Source organism: Diabrotica virgifera, chromosome 3 (assembly GCF_917563875.1).
Source record: "Diabrotica virgifera virgifera chromosome 3, PGI_DIABVI_V3a".
NCBI classification, from domain to species: Eukaryota; Metazoa; Arthropoda; class Insecta; order Coleoptera; family Chrysomelidae; genus Diabrotica; species Diabrotica virgifera.
This window is the reverse complement of record NC_065445.1, coordinates 223,321,014-223,342,475: the sequence shown is the minus strand read 5'-3', so window position 1 is coordinate 223,342,475 and position 21,462 is coordinate 223,321,014. Positions and strand designations below refer to the sequence as shown.

At 31.7% G+C, this 21,462-nt stretch overlaps 1 protein-coding gene across 2 annotated transcripts in view; it reads right to left on the bottom strand.

Moving 5' to 3' along the window:
* LOC126881536 (adenylate cyclase type 8) overlaps positions 1-21,462 on the bottom strand; it is a 1,218,021-nt gene that overhangs the window by 458,565 nt on the left and 737,994 nt on the right. The gene's annotated exons all lie outside the window — the stretch shown is intronic.

Here is a 21,462-nt window from a genome sequence, read left to right as displayed (position 1 = left end):
ATGACACTAACACTCATGTTGTGACTGGCTGAATGACATAAAGTCCATGCCATAAAAAAAATAAAAAAAAACTTATTTTTTTTGTTAATTTGTCATTTTTGACAGTTTTGACCTGGGGTCATTTTTCTCACCCTTGGTCATCCGTCTAACAAAAAAAGGTTGGTCATCGGAAGGTTAATATCCATACAGCTGTTTGCGGGCATAGTGCCTTTTTCAAGTAATGTGTTTTTACTATGCGTCTACACTTTAAAATCTCTAACTGAATAGGTTGAGGAGTGGGGAGCTAATTGTCTCAAGTGTTAGTATCTGTATTAGTGTAGGAAACAGAGGTTGAACCTTGCAAAATGGACACAAGTCCGGTTTTATTTTTTTTCTGGCATATCAAGGGGTGCTTATTATAAGACTAACTTTTTCTGAAAAAAATTCGCCCCGGAACCCCCTTTTTCACCCCTTTAAAGGGGGTAATTTGTGGTTTTTGCGGAACGTAGCCCTTCCTGTAACTTTTACAAAAAATTTCTTTTATAGAAATATGAAGAGGACTATATTTTCTACGATTTATTTCCAACAGCATCTCTCTATCATCCACCGTTTAGCAAGGGTGGCGCCCCAAAGTTGACAAGTTTTTAAAAAATATGTTTTTAAAAAAAAAATATATTTTTCCCTAACTGTAACGGAAATTAAAAAGAAATGCTGCGGAAATTATTCACAAATAGATGATTGATTTTTTGGTATAGGTTTCACTTTAGGGTAATTGCCCTTTTTTTAATTACAGGGTGTTACATTTTAAAAAACCCCTTTTTATACCATCTGAACCGTTTATGCTAGAGTAAAAAGACTTTCAGCGATTACCCATGTACTGGTGTTATTTACAAATTTGTATAATGCACCCCCATTTTTTCCCCGGAACCACCAAAAAAAAAAGAAGAATTAATAAATAAAGTGATTTTCTTGGAATCCTTCACACACAATGCCCTTCATTAGTATGCTTCATATATCATTTTGTGCAAGTTATTATTACCCATGCATGGACACTAAAAGCGATTTCCTAGTACAACCCCTGTAGCCAAAAACAATAAATAAAATGGGGGGTTGAAATTTTTTTTTTGTTTTTTGCTTTTTTATCCATATGGGCATATGCTTCATCAATAGTGCTTTTCAAAAATATATATGGTTATTGCAACATCCCTGCGCAAACCACCCCTATCCTTGAAAATATACTGCAGAAACTACCCCTATACCTTATCCAGCATGTTTTTACGATTTTCTCATTACCTATTCATTTTTTTAAACAAAACTTACACAAGGTTAAAGACCACTATTTACTCTAAAAATTAGGTCCTATTAATTTTTTTCGTTTAAGCAACCGTTACGGCACAGTGGCGCCGTAAACCTCATATATGCTTTAACGGGCTCCAGTTTTTGTTTATTTTTTCGTCATCTGTTTGTTTTATTGATAAAGTACTTATGTAAAATAAAACAACACAGTGTAACCTACAAATCATGACCTATGCACATTTTACATTCTTTGCTCCCCAAAGCTACAGTGGTGGCCCAAAATAAATTTTTTCATATTTTGCCACCTACACACATTTTATTGCGTTAATGCTACCTTAATAGCACAATATTCAACCCTAAGTGGTCGCTAAGCAGTGGCGGATCCAGGGAGGGGTGATGGGGGCGATCACCCCCACCCCTCTCAAACTCTCAAACCAAGTGATATTATATTTGAAGATTATAAAAATATTCATTTATTTTTATAGAAATACTGATATTAATATTATTTTTATAAGAATGACTTTTTATGCTTTAGCGACAGTGGCGGATCCAGAATCGTTAAGAGGGGAGTGCCAAATTGGTTAAATCTCTATAAAAATAAATGAATATTTTTATAATCTTCGAATATAATATCACTTGGTTTGAGAGGGGGGGAGGTGATCACCCCCATCACCCCTTCCTGGATCCGCCACTGCGTAGCGACCACCTAAGGGTAAATATTGTGCTGTTAAGGTAGCATTAATGCAATAAAATGCATGTAGGTGGCGAAAATATGCAAAAACTTATTTTGGGCCACCACTGTGGCTTTGGGGAGCAAAGAATGTAAAATGTGCATAAGTCATAATTTGTAGGTTACACTGTGTTGTTTTATTTTGCATAAGTACTTTATCAATAAAACGAACAGATGACGAAAAAAAAAAACAAAAACTGGAGCCCGTCAAAGCATATATGAGGTTTACGGCGCCACTGTGCCGTAACGGTTGCTTATACGAAAAAATGAATAGGACATAATTTTTAGAGTAAATAGTGGTCTTTAACCTTGTATAAGTTTTATTTAAAAAGAATACATAGGTAATGAGAAAATCGTAAAAACATGCTCGCCAAGGGATAGGGGTAGTTTCTGCAGTATATTTTCAAGGATAGGGGTGGTTTTCGCAGAGATGTTGCAATAACCATATATATTTTTGAAAAGCACTATTGATGAAGCATATGCCCATATGGATCAAAAAGCAAAAAACAAAAAAAAAATTTTAACCCCCCATTTTATTTATTTTTTTTTTGCTACAAAGGTTGCACTAGGAAATTGCTTTTGGTGTCCATGCATGGGTAATAATAACGTGCACAAAATGATATATGAAGCATATTAATAAAGGGCATTGTGTGTGAAGGATTCCAAGAAAATCAATTTATTTATTAATTCTTCTTTTTTTTGGGTGGTTCCGGGGAAAAAATGGGGATGCATTATACAAATTTGTAAATAGCACCAGTACATGGGTAATCGCTAAAAGTCTTTTTACTCTAGCATAAACGGTTCAGATGGTATAAAAAGAGGTTTTTTAAAATGTAACACCCTGTAATTAAAAAAAGGGCAATTACCCTTAAGTGAAACCTATACCAAAAAATCAGTCAATTATTTGTGAATAATTGCCGCAGGATTTCTTCTTAATTTCCGTTACAGTTAGGGAAAAACATATTTTTTTTAAAAGCATCTTTTTTAAAAACTTGTCAACTTTAGGGCGCCACCCCCGCTAAACGGTGGATGATAGAGAGATGGTGTTGGAAATAAATCGTAGAAAATATAGTCCTCTTCATATTTCTATAAAAGAAATTTTTTGTAAAAGTTACAGGAAGGGCTACGTTCCGCAAAAACCACAAATTACCCCCTTTAAAGGGGTGAAAAGGGAGGTTCCGGGGCGAAATTTTTTCAGAAAAAGTTAGTCTTATAATAAGCACCCCTTGATATACCAGAAAAAAAATAAAACCGGACTTGTGTCCATTTTGCAAGGTTCAACCTTTGTTTCCTACACTATATCGTGTTTTTTAATTTGTTAATTTCCATGGATTCTAATAAATATAGCTAATGCTTATACAGGGTGATTGATTAGTGTTGTAAAGCTCAAAAGATCCGCTATAGTAATAGACAGCAATAAAAGTTAATAACAAAAATTTTAGTACTCTTTGAGATTCACATTACAAAATTAGTTAGAATGTTACAGGGTGTTCGATAACACAGTGGCAGACCAAACTTATATTTTTTTAAATAGAACACCCGATATTTTATTTTAAATTCGAAATCCTGTTAACTTCTCCATCACAAAAATATAAAGGTTTGTTATGTTATACAGGGTATTTACAAAGTTATAACCAATTTTATATGAAAACAAGTTCAACTCCCTGTATAAATAAAAATAAGTAAAACAGCAATGGTTTATTAATGCCGTATTTTTTTACGTATTGTCAAAATTTTCAAGAATGATTGGTATTGCTAATTTTCTTTATATCAAATACAGGGTGAGTCAAAACGCAAGTACATTATTTTCTCAATAATTTTAAATGGAATACCCTGTATTTTAAATCACTATTGAAAAGTACCAGTCCCGTACTTTAGTTTTTAGATGCCATTCCCTATGTCTAAATTTATTAGTTTTCGAGATATTTTCATTTTTCAATGGACCAGTAGCGTGGCCACCCAAATCATCAGAATTTAATAAACTGGACTGATTTTTTTGGGGTTACGTTAATAGTGAAGTTTATAATGTACTTTTAGTCTAAGAGCTAGAGCCGAAAAATCATCGTCATAAGTAATATGGAGTTTTTCCTGTGAAATGTGTCTATTGTATATTGATAATTATAACCCCTTTTAGGCTGACACCTCAGTGGATACAGGAAATAACAATAAGGGATGAAAGGGGAAAGTTAGTGTACTCTTTAAAGGTTTTCACCTCCTATTTTGTTAAACCTCCATCGAGTTGCATGAAAATTGGTGACTATTTAGAGCATATCCCAAGAAATAAAAAAAATGATTTGGTGCCAACTTGCACTTTTACTCTAGGGGTGGATACCACCCCTTCTCGTGGGTGAAAACTATTTTATTAAAAATAACCCCACAAATCGATAGAGGGACAAATTATAAGTAAAATTTGTTATATCATGTTATTAAAATAAATCAATACTTTTTGAGTTAATAAAGATCAAAGATTTGTCTGTTTAAGAGCACATGCGTGAAGTTACGGATGATAAAAAGAACATATTAATTAATTGTGTGTTACTAAGATATTATTTTTATAAAATTAACATGAAGTAAAACTCCCTAGTGTAGTTGGTATATTTAATAAAAATTCTAAAAAATTTTTAAAAATCCAAACGGATTACGTTCAAAACGTTTTCGGACTTATCAGTCCATCATCAGTGAACCTAAAAGTAAGTAATCTCACTTAGTAAAATTGAAAAAGGGTGAAATTTTGAATGTTAAAAATTGAAAAGTGTGGTTACGATTACCTACTTATTCTCTGTCCTTGCTAAATAGCCACAATGCCAAACACTGGTCAAGATGTATGTTCTAACTACATGGTGAAATTTGTTAAACAATTTGGCTTACATTGGATGCCAACGGATTAGTACTAGGTACATGATGCTCTACTCAAGCTTTAAGCCAAATTGTTTAACAAATTTCACCATGTAGTTAGAACATACATCTTGACCAGTGTTTGGCATTGTGGCTATTTAGCAAGGACAGAGAGTAAGTAATCGTAACCACACTTTTAAATTTTTAACATTCAAAATTTCACCCTTTTTCAATTTTACTAAGTGAGATTACTTACTTTTAGGTTCACTGATGATGGACTGATAAGTCCGAAAACGTTTTGAACGTAATCCGTTTGGATTTTTAAAAATTTTTAGAATTTTTATTAAATATACCAACTACACTAGGGAGTTTTACTTTAGGTTAATTTTATTTAACTAGATGGTATACAGCCAACCTTCGGGTATTATCCCGTTTTATTTTTTTTTATTATTTTTATATTATTTCGATATTATAAATTTAGCAAAAGTGTATTCGAATATGTCAAATATACCCATTATTGGACACCCTCAGTGTCTGGATATATTCAGTTTATATTGATAGAAAAAATTCAAATAAAAATCGAAATAATATAAAAATAATATTTTACTAACATACAATTAATTAATATGTTCTTTGTATCATCCGCAACTTCACGCATATGCTCTTAAATAGACAAATCTTTCATCTTTAATAACTCAAAAAGTATTGATTTATTTTAATAACATGATATAACAAATGTTACTTAAAATTTGACCCTTTATCGATTTGTGGGGATATTTTTAATAAAATAGTTTTCACCCGCGGGAAGGGGTGGTATTCACCACTAGGGTAAAAGTGCAAGTTGGCACCAAATCAGTTTTATTTCTTGAGGTATGCTCTAACTAGTCACCAATTTTCATGCCAATCGATGGAGGTTTAACAAAATAGGAGGTGGAAACCTTTAATGATTGCACTAACTTTCCCCTTTCATCCCTTAGTGCTACTTCCTGTATCCACTGAGGTGTCAGTCTGAAAGGGGTCATAATTGTCATTATACAATGGACACATTTCACAGGAAAAACTCCATATTACTTATGACGATAATTTTTCGGCTCTAGCTCTCTGTCTACTTCAACAACAACGGATGAAATGAAAAATAGAATACAAAGTGTATTTCGATGTGTTAATTTACAAATTGCTTCGTAGAGTAAGTAACTCATTCAATGATCGTTTTATGCATGCATAAATGTGTTTGGAGGTAATTTTGAACACCTTATGTAATTAGACATTAGAAATATTTTATTAAAAGTAGCTTCTAATTTTTTCAAACATGTATTTTTTGCAAAATGTTTTACTGATCAATTATTTTTCGTTCTTTATTTGTTACATGTTTACATTTACATACAAAAATAGTGTTTAATTGTCTTCACAAAATGTTGTATTTTGTGTTTGTGTGTTTTTTTGTAAAATGTATTACTAATTTTCTTTCTTTATTTGCTACATTGTTACATTCATTAGAGGATTAATAATCAGTAATCGTCAATTGTTAATTCAGTCATGGCTTACTTAAAATTTAGATAAATTTAGACACGTAAAATAATTTGCTCTGAAAAATGAAAATATCTCGAAAACTAATAAATTTGGACATAGGGAATTTTATGTAAAAATTAAAGTACGGTAATGTTACTTTTCAATAATGATATAAAATTCAGGGTGTTCCATTTAACATTACTGAGAATATAATGTACTTGTGTTTTGACTCACCCTGTATTTGGTATAAAGAAAATTAGCAATGTCAATAATTCTTGACAATTTTGACAACAAATAAAAAATATAGCATTAATAACCCATTGCTGTTGTGCTTATTTTTATTTATAGAGGGAGTTGAACTTGTTACGATTTTCATACAAAATTGGTTATAACTTTGTAAATACCCTGTATAACGTAACAAATATTTATATTTTTGTGATGGAAAAGTTAACAGAATTTCGAATATAAAATAAAATATAGAGTGTTCAATTTAAAAAAACAAAAGTTTGGTCTGCCACTCTATTATCGAACAACATGTAACATTGTAACTAATTTTGTAATGTGACCCTCAAAGTTGGCTACAATTTTTGTTATTACCTTTTATTGTTATCTATTACTAGAGCCGATCTATTGAGCTTTACCATACTAATCAATCACCCTGTAGATCATAATGTTCAATAAAATAACGATTATGATCCATATCTAGAAGGTGAAGTGTGAATTTACATATAATCTGTTTCTCTATATTTGAAGCCAATTTGTGTTCTGCTATTTGTTTGTCAAAGTTTCTGCCAGTTTGACCGATCTAAGTTTTGGAGAGTAAGCACATGTAAGTTTGTATACACCACTCTGTAATTGCTTTGTCTTTTGGCTCTTGTTGTTCTCAATGCATTTGTAAAAGTTTTGATTAGTTCAAAAAGCTGGTGTTATTCCTTTCTTTTTTATATGTTTGGCTATTTTTGTTGATATCTTGCCCGTATATGTGATACAGCAGAAGGTACTAGGGTTTTCCTGTGGTAGTTGGAAGACTAATTTCACTTCTCATCCATTGAAAAGATCACTTGAGAACATAACTTGTGAAAGGTACCTACTCTGCCGAAACAGTTGCAGTGACATTAATTTATAATAAATTTTGTGGAAATCTTGAAAAGAAAACTTTTCAATGTTCTAGTGTTAAATGACTTTTCATCAAGTAACATGCGAATTCATAAATTATTTAAAGCAATTTGCTATGCAGACGACGGAATACTAATATCTCAAAATGAAGATGTTGTACACTTCCCGTCATAAAAAACTGGCACACTTTTTTTCCCACTGTAAACCTGTGTTCAGACTGGATACAATAGTTCGTAAATCACTTCGTTGTTGCCATAACAGATAACGGAGTTGCACCAAATCTAAATACAAAATAATGACGTTTAAAAATGTATAATGGTTTTAGATAGGAACTAAATTAAATAATTAAATTTATTATTTTTATCACTACCAATTGACCGTCATTGAAGAAACCTGCGAAAGCTTTGACGAAGATGAAAATTTATAACTAAATTTATTTCTCAGTGCCCATAAGATTACAAGTGATTAATAATAATGGAGCTATGACAAAATATTAATATTTCAGCAGTTTCGAATTGTAATACATATATTTAAATTCCAAACTGGTTCACTGTAAAAGTTATTCATATTGAATTAAGTTCAAATCAATTTTTTTTATTTTTTCCGTGTGTTTATTATAGTGTCCCCCAACTCAATAGAGTTTTGTATTTACAGTACAATTTACGAGAAACCAACCACGCTTCTCGATTTTAATTTAAACATAATAATTTAAAATTATATCTAGATTTATTAACTATCATTATTTTTTAATTGAAATATTATAAATTATAATAAAACACGAATCAAAAGTATCAAGAGAATCATGTATGTGTACTTAATTGAGGTGACTGGCAACGTTGCCCTAGAAATTGGAATGAAACATTTGACAAGATCAACTTACACAACTTGAAAAACGCGATTTTCGGTTATAAGAGTTGTACCAGTTTTTTTTTTGACGCGATGTGTACAACGGATGCTCCACCCATTTAGTATAACCGCCAGAAAATTTGACATGTTGATTTCTCCAAAAAACAAAGACAAATGCATGGTTATAACAGCAAAACTACTAAGACGAAAGTTGGATATGGATGGTCGTGATAAAAGTTTAGTTATCTAGGCAACCAGCAACGAGAATTTTGTTACAAAATAGTAGATCAAGCAAATAGAGATCACAGAGCCACAGGATGTCTGAATGAAAAAATAGGGAGCAATAAAAATATCAACAAAGAAATGAAAGGCAGAATTTATAGAACAATCTTTCGACCAATAATGACGTAAGAGGCAGACACATGACCAGACACAGAGAGAACAATAATATTGATAGAAACAGCAGAGATGAAAACAAGATTAGAAAAATCGATGTTAAGACACAATGAGACAGAGCTAGAAGTACAGATTATACAACGGAGATACAAAGTTGAGAAAATCAAGGACTGTGTAAGAAAGAGAAGAATAGAATTAAACGGTGATATATACCGAATGATACCAAATAGAGAGGTAAAGATATCGAGATACGGTTTTCAATATGAAGAAAATCAGTGAGAAGACCACGAAAACTATGGAATGGCTATTTACTGGAGGCATATTGAAAAACAGGCATAGTCATGTCTATACAAAAATATGAAGATCTTCAGATCAAATTTCATTTCAACTATCGAGCAACAAATAAATACAGTTTAAACTCAATTTGTAATAATAATTATAAAGATATAATTGTACGACAATTAAATGTATCGTCATACATTCCTTCATTGTTATGGATCCAATTTTCATAAGCAGTTGGGATAAAAGGTGTGATATATAGTAAATTATCTAATAAATGTGTATTATTCCATTTACTTAAGGGGGTAGGCGCAAAATCTTGGTCAAATTCTATTTAAATGCATTATTTTTTTCAAATCCTGAGAAAACTAATTAATATTTTTTATAAAATATAAACGCAGAATGAAAAAATACATTATTACAGGGGGCCGAAAATCCCTTAGCATAAACAAAAAGTTTCTTTTGAATTAAACATTTGAACTTAAAAATCACACTAAATTTTCTCGTTTTTCCCCCCGTAACTTATTAAGATAAACATTTTAGAAGTTTTTAGGGACATTCGGCCCTCGGTAATAATGTAATATTTGGTTCTGCGTTTAAATTTTTTAAAAATACTTATTAGCTTTCTCTGGGTTCGAAAAAAATGAATTCATTTAACCCGGGAATGGTTGCTATACGCTCTGAGCTTCGCTGGTGTCGCTCCTGGCGGATTACTAATTCAACTTTCACTAGTAATTTTTAAATTTATTATTTAATTGTTATTGCTTAAGATTTACAACTCAAAAAGGTAATTTAATTTTAATCGACTTTTTTAAGATTTTGCTAATCATTTTGACGTTCTATTGATAAAATATGAATTTTCCGCAAATCGCCAGGAAATTTTGACATTCTTGTCAAAATTTCTTGAAGAAAAAGTCAGGACTTCCTTACTGTAAGGAAATGTCATTTCCTTACTGTAAGGAAATGATATTTCCGTACAGTTGTTAGTGTTCTACATAAATGATAATTCAACCTCAATACGTTTCCATAGTAACCCAAGTAATTTTATTAGGAATTTCAAAGCACCATTTATTTGGGAATAAAATTATCGCGTTTTTTTTAAATCAATCAATATCTGTCGAATTTTAAACGATTTGCGGAAAAATAGTATGTTTACCTCGTAGGAAAAGCCACATTCCTGGACTCTGTGTTGCTAAGTCTCGGCTTGCGCCTCGACTTAGCAATCTTCACAGTCGTCCAGGAATGTTAAGCTTTTCCTACCCGGTAAACAATGTACTATTCTTACTTCGGATACTTTCACAATTATCGTGTAGATGACGCTAAGATTAATATAATTACATATTACGGGACATTAAAAAAACTTAAATTCAGTATTTAAAACGTAAGTATATTTAAGGTAAAAATATATACCACAGCTTTGACCAACTAATATTTTTTATAATTAATGCTTTTAATTTTACTTTTAAATTAATCACTTTGACATATATGTCAAATTTCCGGTAAACGTTTATAGACTTGCCACTACTGGCACTCGTGAATTTGTAAATATCCCCTCTACGTACGAGCTCACAGCGTATATGAGATTTTCTCTCACGGTTTCAGAATATTGCACACAACTTTTTCCGTGGTAAATTACACATGCTCTAGTTCCTTCTAGTCTCCTAATTATCCTTCCTCTACAATCGAATACACTCCTCTGCTCAGATAGTGGTCCAGTTGACTTAGTGTGGCCCGATTGTTAAGTCAGTACGCTTCGCGTGAGATATTCTCTCATAATAATTATAATATTATTTAGTATTATTTTATAGCATTATACTATATTGTACTTAGCATTATTTTATCTTGTATTTGCAATTTGAATTGTGAACATAATTTTAGAACTCGCCCCGTTGCAGGGCAATAAAATAAACGTACTAGTACAAATTTGAAATTTACATATATTGAAATATTATCTCTACATTTTTAGTTTAAAATGTACGAGTGCATCAACAGTCACATTGTGTAAAGCTAATGATAACTTTATTAAGTTTAAAATTTATTTTGAAAATTTTATTTCGTAAAAAAGGCAAAAATTGGAAATGTGAGAAAAAATCTCACGCGCGACGACTGACGTAACGGTACACGACAATTAGACCGAAATCTTTAGACCGAAAGCAGTAGACCGAACTCATTAGACCGAAAAGCACTTTACCGAAACCTCACTAGACCGAACAGCATTAGACCGAAATGGTAAATAAATTTAAAAAGTTTGCAGTAAATTGTGCTAAGATTTTGTATATCTGTCTTTTTGTTTATTGTATTTTTTTTGTATTATTTTATATATAGACTGTGTAAATTGCTACTCTGTACAGTCTGATATGAAATAATTTTTATCCGTTAAACAAATTAGTGAAGGTAAAAATAAATTAAGGGTAGAGTGACGTTAACACCATTTTAACTGTTTATAATAACCATCCAAATAACATTTAGTTGTATTTACATTAGTCTTATCTCTTTTACTGCGACAAGTAAAAAGAACTGCTTTTCGGTCTTCTGCTGTGCGGTCCAGTGAGGTTTCGGTAAAGTGCTTTTCGGTCTAATGAGTTCGGTCTACTGCTTTCGGTCTAATGATTTCGGTCTCTTTACGGTAAACCGACGTAACGGCCAACCTAGCGATCAATGCCGGGTTAAATAGCATTTGACCAATATTTTGCGCTTATCCCTTTAAAGAGAATAAATACAAGTTATTTAAAATAAGTCACAATATTTTATATAGTGTATGAAATAAAATATTTTCACACTTATTTTTCTTTCCATTAAAAATTTTTCCTCCCAGTAGACATCCTAAAACATCGTCAAATGCTACTTTTTTACAGCACCCCTGAAGAGTATTATCTTTTACTGCTGCTATAAAAAATCGACCAAAACTTTTAAATAATTTATGGCCAAACTAAAGACGGTACAATTTTTAAAGTTATTTAGGAAAGTATAAAATTCTGTTTTATGGTCAAACTCGTGTAAAATTAGATATTTTATAAGCAAATATTAAACAAAATTGAATTCAAAGAGAGATAAGGAATAAGTAAAAATCTAAATACAGGAAACTTTCAAGCAAATGCAAAATTTGTTGACATCTGATGGTTTGGTTCAATATTTCTGATGCAAGGATTTTAATATAGTATAATACAAAGCTCTGTACTTAAATTGAATCGAATTTCGAAAAATTCGTAGAATGCATCTGAATGTCACACAACTGGACAATAGGAGGATTGTAAGCCACTATCATATTTTATGGTTTATTTAATTTTTCATATTTTCCTCTGGGCTAATTAGCAAAATACAAGGAAAAGTTATTTACCAGCAATTTTATTGCTGGAATCGAATCTTATTATTGTATGTATTAATAATATAGATATGCAAAGTCCGCAGATAGTTTGCTACTTTTTTTATAAACAAAATGGCGCCCGAAAATCGTGTTTTTTTCAATTTTTGCTCTATAACTCCAAAGATTTTAACTTTAGACCAAAAACACCCAAATAAAAATTCACCACAATTAAATCCTGCATAGAGACGTGTTTTTTCCGATTTACTTCGACGAAAACTTTCCCCGAAAAAAGCGGGTTTTTCCAACAAAATCTTTAATTTTCAACTAAACTTTTAGATAAGTAGTTGTTAATCAATAATTAAATAACTTGGTAACGTAAAAGCCCTTTCCGTATATATTATAATTCCAGAAGTCTATGGAAATTGAATGAACAGTTTAGCAACAATTAAAATGTTAATTAAAAATTTACGGTCGCTATAATAACGACAAAAATTATGATGCATAAGAATAACTATGATTTTTTCATAAAAAGACTATACCTATCTAATGTACTTTACAGAATGGAAATTGGACTATTTAAGCGGCCTCAGGAATATTTTAAAATTATAAACAATTTTTTGGTATATAAACAAATAGAATATCTCGGGAAATATTAAACTAAATTAAATAATGAAAACGGTACTCGAAAGACAGAGGCAGGACGCTTCTTTTAAAAGGAAAAACGTTTAATTATGACGAGTGGTTCCTGAGATACAACCGGTCAAATTTGACCGGAATTTACGGCAAAGATATAAATAATAGGATCATAATTTTTAAACCATCACCTTTTTGTTTCTGTCCTCTTTCTCCACACCAATTTTCATATCTTTAAAATCCTCATAACATATATTATTATAATAAAAACTATCGATAATACGTGTGAAAATTGCCAAAAATAGCAAAATTCCAATCAAAAATTAGGTTGGAGAAAATGTAACCCTCAAAGTTCAAAATCGGTATACGTTAACAAAATGCATTTTCTCGGCTTCCCATGGAGCAATTTCCTTCATTCTTTTTTTGTTCCACAATAACTCGAGTAGAGCCATCGAACTAACGCATTATTAAATGTCAAACTTGCTTTTGTTTTATTATAATAGATTAATTTATTTATAAGAACAGAAAATTACATATTTTTTCCAGTTGTAGGCTTTTTTTTAGATAAACTTACTACAAGTGTACCTTTTAAAGTTAAAAACATAAATATTCTCATTTGAAAGCTGTATAATTATTTAAACAACTTTTATTTAAACAAATTAAAATATTGTGTTATAATAAATAAATTAATTTATTATAACAAAACAAAAGCAAGTTTGACATTTAATAATGCGTTAGTTCGATGGCTCTACTCGAGTTACTTGGGAACAAAAAAAGAATGAAGGAAATTGCTCCATGGGAAGCCGAGGAAATGCATTTTGTTAAGGTATACCGATTTTGAACTTTGAGGGTTACATTTTCTCCAACCTAATTTTTGATTGGAATTTTGCTATTTTTGGCAATTTTCACACGTATTATCGATAGTTTTTATTATAATAATATATATTATGAGGATTTTAAAGATATAAAAATCGGTGTGGAGAAAGAGGACAAAAATAAAAAGGTGATGGCTTAAAAATTATGATCCTATTGTTTATATCTTTGCCGTAAATTTCGGTCAACTTTGACCGGTTGTATCTCAGGAACCACTCGTATAATTAAACGTTTTTTCTTTTAAAATAAGCGTCCTGCCGATGTCTTTCGAATACCGTTTTCACAATTTAACTTAGTTTAATATTTCCCGAGATATTCTATTTGTTTTTAAGCCAAAAAATTGTTTATAATTTTAAAATATTCCTGAGGCCGCTTAAATAGTCCAATTTCAATTCTGTAAAGTACATTAGATAGGTATAGTATCTTTTTATGAAAAAATCATAGTTATTCTTATGTATCACAATTATTGTCGTTATTATAGTGACCGTAAATTTTTAATTAACATTTCAATTGTTGCTAAACTGTTAATTCAATTTCCATCAGCTTCTGGAATTATAATAAATACGGAAAGGGCTTTTACGTTACCAAGTTATTTAATTATTTATTAACAACTACTTATCTAAAAGTTTAGTTGAAAATTAAAGATTTTGTTGGAAAAACCCGCTTTTTCCGGGGAAAGTTTTCGCCGAAGTAAATCAGAAAAAACACGTCTCTATGCAGAATTTAATTGCGGTGAATTTTTATTTGGGTGTTTTTGGTCTAAAGTTAAAATCTTTGGAGTTATAGAGCAAAAATTGAAAAAAACACGATTTTCGGGCGCCATTTTGTTTATAAAAAAAGTAGCACACTATCTGCGGACTTTGCATATCTATATCATTAATATATACAATCATAAGATTCGATTCCAGCAATAAAATTGCTGGTAAATAACTTTTCCCAAAAATGGCCTATTCTCCGATAATCAGCCCAGACTAAAAATAATTCGCCGACAGCTTTAAAACGTTGTCAGATATTGCAAATAAAGAATACTATTAAAGCATTGTACCTTTGAAAACTGTTCAATTGAGCTATGTATATCTGGTATTATTTCTTGCTAACATGAATATGTAATTTACGTAAATATACATACATGATATGACATACATGACTCGTAATTTATTTGAATTATTTTATTACCATAAACATTTTACAAATAGCTTATTTGAACAGTCTTTATTACGAAGCCATTCAACAGAAAAGAAAAGTTTGCTAAACTTTTATCCAACCTATCTAAAGAAACCAGTAAAATCTCCCCGTCGTCAGGTACAAAAAATACCCGAAAATTTTGGGTCATTATGTTAGGGCGAAACTTTTCAAATATAATTTTTATTAATACCAAGCCGAAGGGGAAGCGGCTAATAAAAATCCTACCAGTGCTGCGTAAAGTTTTTCATTGACTTTTATTCAATTACAAACACGAAAAAGTTCCGGCGCGGTCAGAAAAGGATCGGACTTTTTATTATATCGCACCCTCAGTGCAAAACTGCAGTAACTCAAAATTTTATCAAAATAAAGTAATCATTGAGTTCGTTTGTAAACATGCATATCTATCCCCTGTAAAACTTTAGTAACTTTCAAATGCTTAATGGGCTAAAGATTACAACAACAACAGTTTAACTATTTTGCGTTTTTGAACATAAGTTCCGTGCAAAACTGTTGTAACTCTAAGCCCGACCGCACATCAAAGAAACATGAAACGTAAATTACGTTTCATGGAAATAAACCACTGCTAAACAAATATACGTCCGGCCATTTATGAAACTCTCCGAAAATAAAAATGTGTCATGAGCACGAATCACACTCGTTTCATTGGTAGGCGTAGGCGGACTTTGAGATTTGTTTAGCAGTGTTTTAGATGCATGAAACATGTTTTTCGTTTCATGTTTCATGTTTTTCGTTTCATGTTTCTTTGGTGTGCGGCTTGGCTAATGTAACAGAGTTACAACAGTTTTGCACGGAACATTGCAACGGATTCGATAACAAGCAATGAAAAAAGTAAGATATTTGTTATTTTAATATCTATATCTGTTAGGTCTGGATCCCGCGTATGAAAAAAAAGTTGATTAATAGCAAGCTGAAAATTTGTTAATAGCTTAAGGGTGTCTAGTCGGATAAACTTTGCTATATGGGAACACTGGAACAGGGGCAGTTTTAATTGTGGAACAGGTTAAAAATTTGGAATGGTCACCACGAAAACGGCACATTTATTTTGTCCGACAGAACAGACTTAAACTCTCCGAACAGAGATTTAACTCTCATGCAAAAATCAGACTGCTATTTATCACCTGTCATAATTCCTGTCACTTGACATATTCTACATGTTCCACTCATTAAAACGCCCATTTGGTGATAAATAGCAGTCTGATTTTTGCATGAGAGTTTAATCTCTGTTCGAAGAGTTTAAGTCTGTTCTGTCGGACAAAATAAATGTGCCGTTTTCGTGGTGTGACCGTTCTAAATTTTTAACCTGTTCCACAATTAAAACTGCCCCTGTTCCAGTGTTTCCATATATCAAAGTTTGTCCGACTAGACACCCTTAAGCTATTAACAAATTTTCAGCTTGCTATTAATCAACTTTTTTTTCATACGCTGGATCCAGACCTATGTGGTGTTTAATTTTAATATACAGCGCGTCTACGTAATCCATTAACGGCCGAGACAATAAACAAAGATTTTCGAGACCAATCTATTCATGTAAATTTTATGTCCTTTGTGTGATATTATATTTATTTTCCATAAGATGTGTGCGATGTCGTTTGACCATTTATTTGTTAGATTGGATTAAAACCACATAAATTAAGACTAATTATTTAAGGCCAAAAAGTATTTTCTCTCATGAAAGGAAAAACAGTTATCTTAAAACTTGTGTATTGACAATACTGAGAGGTCAAAAATATCTATTCTCAGAAAACTTGCCAAAGAACAGCCAAAAATTCAAATGGCCAAAAAGAAAGATTTGGTATAGTTATGCCATTCGGGTATGATACCAGAAGACCACCATAGTTTTTATAAAAATATTTTGGCACAAGATGCTGTACGAGAAGAGGAAAACAACTACGGTAAAACCTGTCAGCAGCGGCCACTAAAAATGAAAGAACTATTGGCCGATATAGAGAGGTGGTCGATATTGCCAGTTTTTGTAGTCTAGATTAGTTACAGTATTTGTTAGTACAGGTGGCCGGTAACACAGCTTTTACTGTAAAAGTAAATGTGTCTACACTTTTTACAATTTTCTCCGTTCAAAACTGTTGTAACTTTGAAATTCTCATACTAAATGTGTAGTGATTAACAATTTTTTCCGTGCAAAAGTGTTGTAACTTTGAAATTCCTAATTTTTTTTGCATTAGTAATATTTTATTTAAATTTCTATTTTTGGTTAATGTAATATAGCCTGAAAAGCACGCAAAATCATAATTAAATGTTAATTTTTCTTAAAAATTGTGTCTTATTTCACCGATATTAACACGAAAATAAACAAAATCGTCTTTATCTCGAAACTTACTTATTTTGACTTACTGCAGTCTTGCACTGAGGGTGCGATATGTGTGTACTTACAAAGTAAAGGAGCAATGAAAAGTTTCATGAAAGTGTCGGGATCACGTTGCGTTAGTTACATTTTAGCGTATAACCTAGTTACAGTTGGTAATTGTAGTTTAAACTTTTAAAATTTATCTAATTACTTATCTATATACTTCTGAAACTATTCTAATCACAATGTAAACATTAAAAAGAAAATTGACAAATCATATACGATAAGCTCAAAACACATGTTCCAATGAAAAGGCATTCCAAGAAGAAAAAACCAGCTAACACAGGTTTTAATAAGAAATGACTACTTATTCTCATCTATAAACAAGGAATTCTACTAGAGAGAAACAAGGAAGCATCAAAACAACACAAGTAGTCCAGCGACGCTCAAAAAAGGTATTCAAAGATGACAAAAATACCTACCATATTTATGTAAAGTGCTTATCAGAAAAATAAAAAGGATAGGAAATAAGTACATCACAACAAAATTCAGAACAAACAACCCGCTCAGATCTATCCTGTCTAAAACCAAACTGAACAACAGGAGAAGTAACAGACCTGAATCTACAAAATACCCTGTGAATGTAACAATTTTTATTTGGGAGAGACTGCAAGACATTAAAAACAGGGATTTAGACAAATCACAGATATGCAAACATGCTTGGAACGATGAAAACAGACTACAGTGAAAATATGCACAATAATCTTGAAGGAAACAGACAGGGAACAACGGAAAATCAAAGGAGCAGACCTTATCCTACTAAGTAAAGAAAATTGTGTAGCAGATCTATAAGGAGAAAGTAGCAGACTTTGGTAGGCAATACTTCAAGAAGAAGTGAATAACAAGAACATACCAATAATAGAGGATAAAAAAGATAAAACTCATGTCTAAAACATACACTACACGTAGGCAACACACAATACATAATCTACAATTTTACCCAAAAACTCATTAATTCGAACATAAAATCACATAACACATAAAATTATTTCATAAAATACCTACACAGAACAATCAAAATTTGATTTATCATAGAGCATAATAACATCCACCCTCCTACCTTACCAGCCAAGCTGGCTGTTACCTTCAACCATTAAGGTAAGTACATTTAAACCTCGATTTTGTTTTGACTGATATGACATATTTCCAACAACAACAATTTGGCGATTATACCATAGACGTAAATATGAACAGACTAAGCATGGGTTGAGGGAAGTGACGACACCATCTTCTTTTCTAATGAGTGTTGCTTCCATAGATATATTAACAATAGACAAGGCTAGTTATAAGCCGCTCAATGCATCGAGGTGTAACGCCAATATCAAGTACAGTGGTCTAACTATCTTTGTCTGTCGTACGAGTGTGAGCGTATCTACCAAGAGGTGGGAGTAATGGAACGACACGGACACAGAGGCAGCGGCCATAATATGCTAGAGACAGACAGCTAAGCGCCGGTAGAGAGAGATACATAGACCACCGACCCGAACTGCTCCGCGTTACGCTATTTTTCGTACCTTGTCTAATCTACGTAGAGTGGAACCCCGATAAGTCGGTCCCCGATAACCCGGAAGTCCGGCTAACCCGGACCGATTTTTATCAGACAAACATTTCATCAATAAAAATATATGTAATATAATATTTGAGAGATAATGGGTAATTGTGTAATTTGAACTACATATACGATAGTAAAAATGACTCATGGCACACGACGTTCATTGTCGTGTTATCGGAAACAGCAAGCACCTGTAGTATCCTTTATTTATTTCAACCTGTCTCAGCATTGCTTAAAAAAGACTAAAAGGCTATTAAAAAATTATTTTTTAAACAATGGTCTTAGTCATCACTGTTATTAAGGGGGGTATAGTATTTTTGATTATTTTTTCGATTTTTTTCTTATCGGCTTATTGGATTGTAAATATTTTCAAGAGTATACCATTAAAATTTCAAGTTAATCTGAGCAAAATTGACGAAGATATGGATATATATAAAACTTTTCTTAGTATTATTGACAAAACTACATTTCTTTAAATGCGTTTTCTGAAAAACGTGTTTTCTGAGGCGGTGTACATTATAACTCAAAAAGTAATGCACCGATCTTCCTGAAATTTTGCACACCCCTTTTTTAGATATTCTACTAGGTAGTGACGTCGAGTTTTTGCTTATTTTAAAAACTTTTTTTATATTAGCATTTTTTTTACCGAACACACTTTCTCACTTTTTTTTCGATTTTTTCCTTTTAAAGTTATACCATGAATTTAAAAATCAATATAATCATAAAAACTCAACGTCACTACCTCAAGAAACTCTTAAACTAAAATAATCTTTTTGGTTTGTATGCTTCAGATGATTCTGTCAGAAGATAATATAGTGTACACCGCACATCATCTTTTTTTTTTGGATCGTCTACTTAAAAATGACGCCACCACTTCATTTTTTAATATTTTTCAATAAAAATTTAACTGAATAATCTTTAAGTGTTGTTCTTTAAGATAGCCTTTTAGCCATTTAACTTAACCCCACCACTTTCAAGAAAAAACGTTTTAAAATTATGCAAAAAGACGCAGAATTAACTATAGCCCCCCCCTTAAATAACATAACATCGTTGCGATTGAGACCGTATTGTGTTAGTCCTGTCGCCAGGGGGGGTACAACGGCCTCGTTAATTCAGATGGACTTACCCAAGTTTTTTTTATGTATTTTGACCCGTAGAACACGAATTTTTTGGGTAACAGTTGATCCGGATGTCGATAAGGTTGTTATAGACCAAGAACTTGAGGAATCAAATAACAGCGATTTTTGGCAAAACAAAACAATATTTTGTATTTTTTGGGTCATTTTAAGCAAAAAACATTTCTACAAGTTTTTTAGTAGGATGCACAGTTTTCGAGATAAACGCGGTTGAACTTTCAAAAAATCGAAAAACTGCAATTTTTAAACCCGAATAACTTTTGATTAAAAAATAAAATAGCAATTCTGCTTAGCGCCTTTGAAAGTTCAAGTCAAATTATGTCGGTTTTGATTATTTGCATTGCTAAAAATTTATTGTGTTATTGTTAAACAAAGCTACAAACAACTAGTGCGTGAGTGATGTTTCTATGATTTCTCATTTAAAATCGAACGAGTAGATAGAATAGGTACTAGTGCAATCAAGACTATTTCTACGTTACATGCGTTAAAACGCATGTAAAAGCACGGGAAACCCTACGTGTTTATAGCTTTGTTAAACAATAAAAAAATAAATTTTTACCAATGCAAATAATCAAAACCGATATAATTTGACTTAAACTTTCAAATGCGGTAAGCAGACTTGCTATTTTATTTTTTAATCAAAAGTTATTCGGGTTCAAAAATTGCAATTTTTCGATTTTTTTAAAGTTCAACCGCGTTTATCTCGAAAACTGTGCATCCTACGAAAAAACTTGTAGAAATATTTTTTACTTAAAATGGCCCAAAAAATACAAAATATTGTTTTGTTTTGCCAAAAATCGCTGTTATTTGATTCCTCAAGTTCTTGGTCTATAACAATCTTATCGACATCCGGATCAACTGTTACCCAAAAAATTCATGTTCTACGGGTCAAAATACATAAAAAAAACTTGAGTAAGTCCATCTGAATTAACGAGGCCGTTGTACCCCCCCTGGCGACAGGACTATGTGTAGTAACAGTCATATTGTTCGCTTCCGTTCTGTAATCGTTCGTAAATCTATTCAGATTTTGTATTTGCGTGTTTTTTTGTCTACTTAATGGCAACAAAACGTAAAAATATTGTAGTGACAATGGAAAAGAAACTAGAAGCATTGGTAGAATTGATAAAGGCGTAATTGATACGTAATTTAGATGTGTACTGTGCATATATATTTCATGTTATTTTAATTATAACGGAGTTTATCTGTAAGTATACCGTATTTTATTAATTTTTACCATTTTCTCCAGCTAACCCGGATTTTCGATAACCCGGATCGGCTGCGGTCCCGATTATTCCGAGTTAATGAGGTTCCACTGTATTATTATATCAGATCTATGATTGCTTCACTCTAATGGCTTGATTACACGTAACGAGTACAGTGGCGAGACAGCAAACTGTTACTAGGCCGAGA